We start from the raw sequence: 4,607 nt of genomic DNA, 5'->3' as shown, positions 1-4,607 counted from the left end.
TGACTAATTTAAAACAATGAATTTACCCGATCTGTTCATAAGAGAGTATCTTCCAAATGTCCCCCTCCATGAAGCTCTTGCCACTGTTGTTGGATGCCAGCAGGACCAGCTGGTCAGTGGAGTCCGCGTCCGCCTTTACACTTATTCTACACTCGTGCTAAAAATTGACAGATGAATCCAGAGATATGAAGTTGAAAAAAAAAATAAGCAACAAAAAACATTTAAAAGACAAATAAATGTATTTATCGAATTTTGTTGAATAACGTCAATATAAACCTAATTCAAATTTTTTTGACTTCACTGAAAACTGAGGGGGGGGGGGAAGCAAAATGTCGATAATTTGCTGTATTTAAATTTAACGAGTGGTAATCATTTATTGTGTATGGTCTCACAATGGTAATCCTTTCGGAAAAGCGACCCAATATTTACTTTATCAAATGGAAACTTCCACGCGTTCATCTCACAAGTGGTCTGAACTGTCACATATCTGCATATCATCGAACCTCCTCTCTCGTCCACTCGCATCTGGGCAGAGCCCGCTTTCAGAATATCCTCATTCGATGCCAGTTGGGGTACTAAACGGACCATTTGATGTATGAACAGAGTACTTATACTTTCAACTAAAATTGATGTGATTTTTGTAATTTGTCAAAGTACAGTAATTTTAGAAATGGTTAAATGTTTTGCTGTAATTTTTAATCAATCTAGATTTAGAGTCACTATCGGTTGGGGGCGAACGCTTGTTTTTATCAGAAGTTTTGGACACCCGGACAATTCAAAGGTGATTTACCTCAACCATTTGTGCTCAGTCAGCTCTCAGCGTTTCTTATAAGCGCTTTGGCCACATATTATACGCTAAAGTAAAAGGATGAGCGAAGCCGAAAAAAATTTGGTCAAAAACTTCTAAAAGTACTCGAAAACGTTTGTGGATTTTTTTTCATTCCAAAAACACACTGCTTCGCGCGAATATTTTTCTAGAACCTCCTGGTTTTTAGCTGTTCGGAAGTTCAACTCGGCTGACACAAACAAAATTTCCACGAATATTTGAAAAAAAAAACGCCCCTTTGTAAAATGTCAACTCCTTCAACGATTTCAAATTCACGCAATTTCAGCTACTAGTGTTCGTCATTTTAATTTGAACTTCTGCATAAACTAATTTTTTGATATGTTGTCAGATTTTGTCTATACCTAGTAGTGCAATCAAATAAACTGAAAAACCGAGCCTATTTGATAATAAACTTGATGATAATTATGTCTTGATTAACTTTTTTATGGAGCACAGCTTACAGTTTGAATCTTTTGAAACTTTTTAAATGGTATGTTTTGTCAGCAAGTCTTTTAAAAGTGTTTTGAAAAATTTTGTTCAAAGAGTAGAAAGACATGTGTAACCTATCACGTCTGGAAACCACAGCTGATTTTTATCGCCACTCGACAGAATATGAGTCACCCCGCAGTAATCTTGAGCTTCCCAGTGAACAAATTCATTTTTCCACTCAAGTGCCACCCACCCTCTAATCGTGATTTGCTGTTGCATAATATCAACATGCAGAAGGTGCAGAAAGTCGAAAATTGCAATTGCTCGAAGTGCAATATTGGGATTTTGCACAGGGAACAAATTAATTGTGGAATTTGATTTGATTTCGTCTAGAAGATGGGCTTGAGATTTGCATGTTTGGTTTGAAGCCACAATTGACTCAAAGGTTTCGATAAAAATAACAAGAAAGAGTAAAAGTTTCATTATTTTGGTACTTAATTTTCACAACGGTAGAAAATGTTGTTAATTTTTAGCCTTTTTTGATTGATTTGATAAACTGCAATGTTTATTTTTGATTGAAAGTGACAAAACGAGTTTTTGCATTTATAATGGTAAGAAAAGCGAAAACAATTGTAAACTTTGCACCAGAAAAAAATTGACAATTCAACAATTAATTCTCTAAAAACGCATAATTTGTAAGCTAATTGTTGATATCAAGCTGGTTGCACAATTGTTCTAGCCGATAGATGAATGTACTAATTAGAGAAACTTAGTGGCAAAAACTATCCAAAAATCAATCAAATTTAGCTCAGCTTGGGATGAATATTTGACAAGCTCAGAACAAAACTTCAAAGAAAATGAAAGAAGTTTATGAGAAACACTTCAACGACTTCAACTGTCACTTCTTTTTTAAATTTTTCTTTTGAAATTTCGAAACTTTGTAAATTTTTAAATATAAAAAAGAGCTCAAGTTAATGCGGGTCAAGTTTTGTCCTGCCTTTCATGTGAAAAAAAAATTGAAATATTGAAAAAATTTAGCCTGTTTTTCTCAGTTTCTGAAAAATTGCACAAAATAAAAACTGAATTATTAACTAGTCCATTTATGATATGTCCTCAAAGAGAGCGTTGGCAAGTTTTGCCTAGCAGATGGCCAAATAAGTTTTTTAAATCGAGTATTAACACATTAATTTCAAAATATCGCATATCGATCCATAATCTTTAATGTAGCTCTTAGAATATTCATTAGTTATGAATAGCAGTTTTGTTTTTTATCATAGAGTAAAATTTAGTTCAAGTTTTTAGTGCTAAAGTGAATGCGAGCCCGTTTTTATTTCAATTTTTCAAGTAAAAATTTTTTATAAAAAATTAACGTCGAGCTATCAACAAAGATGAAAATTGTCAAGAACTTTTTCAGGTCCTGAAGATGAAGCAAAACTTTGAGAGCTAAAACTCTTCGGAATTTTCTTTTTAAAAACAGCAATTTTTTGTTCAGTAGTTTCACAAATAATTGGCTCATTGGAGTTTTTTGTTGGGGTTGTAGATGCTCCAAAAGCAGTTCTTTTGATCATATGTGGCAAAAGTACTCGCACTCACAAAAAGAGGTTTAGTCTGATTTTAATCCATGAACAATTGAGAAACGGAAATGGATATAAAATCAGCCTAAATCGATTCATCCATGAATTATGGATTGATTTCGGTGTTTTGAAAAAATTGAATCAATTTTGGGTCGTAGCAAGTTCAATATCCTAGCTCCCTGCAAGTTTCAAGTTAACCTGATTGTTTCGACTTTCGATACGAAAGTAACGGAATATTTGTGCTCGGGGTGGGTTTTTTCTTCAGACAAATTTCGACTTTTTAACTTTTTAACTAGCCATTTTTGACGGATTTTTTTTATATCAATCGAAATGTATTGTTGTCATGAGCTCAAACTTGAAAAGATATTTTACTTGTGACCATTTTTCGTAAAGTTACGGGATTTTAAAGATTGCCATTTTGGCCAATTTGGGACAATTAACGCGCGATATATTTCGCGCTATTAACCCGTAAGCGGAGAGTTAATCCCTCTTAGAAATTGTTCCAAATTGGTTGAAAGAAGCTTATTTGCCATAATTGAGTTGTTACAAGGAGCAAATTCTATCCTTTTCTACTTTATATGGCGTGTGCGGGGATGATTTTCATAAAAAAATTCAAATTTTGGAACTTTTTTTCAAATTTTTTTTATTTCCTTTATTTTTTTACATGTTATTACTGCTCGATATACCTTAAAAGGCAGTCGGAACATTCAGGGCTTTGCCCTGATACGAGCAGTCTTGTTCTAATTTCATTTCAGCTCCAAAAGTTGAGCAAAAACTCGTCCTAATGAAAAGTCCCGTCGTTGGTTCGGTGGTATACACTCACTTCAACCTAACGTAATTTTTTCGGGAGAAATCTCGTGATGAGTCTGCAATCTCATGGTTAAGTGATACGACTATCTTTTTGAATACTTAAAAACTTCTACCTCTTAAACAAAACTCACAACAATTGATTAGGCTGCTTAAAATTGACATATATGTTGATTTTCTTGTCTGTTATCAGATCAAGTATTAGCCCCACAAATTATCTGAAAAGTATCCAATTTTTTATTTGCAAAAGAATGAGAAGAATAGACTTAATTATGAAAAAATATATAAAGATAAAACTATAAAACAAAACTATAAAGAGACAAAATGGAGTCTAAATTATTTAGCATCAATCAATTTTTTTCCGATTTCAAAATAAGATCAATTTAAATCGAATTAGAAATTATCAAATTGAGTTTCTCTCATTATGAAACGAGATCTGTGTAAATCTATATAGAATCCAACCAAAACAATTATTTTGGTTGTCAAATGAAACAACTTCTTCATCTGAAAGCATTTGGATAGTGAAGTTAACCTTAAATCATTTTTGGGTAAATTCAACTCAGTCCTAGTCTAGGCTCAGCTAAAGTAAAGCTATTTTTTTACAATTGTTTTTATTGTGACTCGTTTGATACTCCTTGATTTTTTTCTCCAACTATGATGTGGGAAGACCTGTGGTATGCAAAAACATGCGTTTCATTTTGATTAGCGCTTCTTGCTTTCATCTTTAAAAACCTCAGTTTTTTCCCCATATTTCTGCAACTCGGGAAAAAATCCAATTGTTTAGAAATTTTTCACAAAACAATGCTTCGGAAAAATGAAATCCTTTTAAAAAATTCTTATCTGTTTTGCTTGTTCTTAGTAGTAATTTTTAAAGTAATACTAAAAATGCATCTTAAAAAAAACCAAGATAGATAACTAAGAGCCAATTTTAAAATGTTTGTACGAATGTTCATACAATTTCAAAACATACG

The 4,607-nt window shown here is 32.7% G+C and overlaps 1 long non-coding RNA gene across 1 annotated transcript; it reads right to left on the bottom strand.

The window, feature by feature from the left end:
- Window positions 1-67: 67 nt before the first annotated feature.
- Window positions 68-1,812, bottom strand: LOC134853380 (uncharacterized). Its single transcript, XR_010164357.1, has 3 exons — window positions 1,390-1,812; window positions 430-575; window positions 68-157 (listed from the first exon to the last, which is right to left on the bottom strand). It is a non-coding gene; the product is annotated as an uncharacterized LOC134853380 (long non-coding RNA).
- Window positions 1,813-4,607: the final 2,795 nt, after the last annotated feature.

Source organism: Symsagittifera roscoffensis, chromosome 8 (assembly GCF_963678635.1).
Source record: "Symsagittifera roscoffensis chromosome 8, txSymRosc1.1, whole genome shotgun sequence".
NCBI lineage: Eukaryota > Metazoa > Xenacoelomorpha > Acoela > Convolutidae > Symsagittifera > Symsagittifera roscoffensis.
Note: the sequence above shows the minus strand (reverse complement) of the source record. Positions and strands in the feature narration are given on the sequence as shown.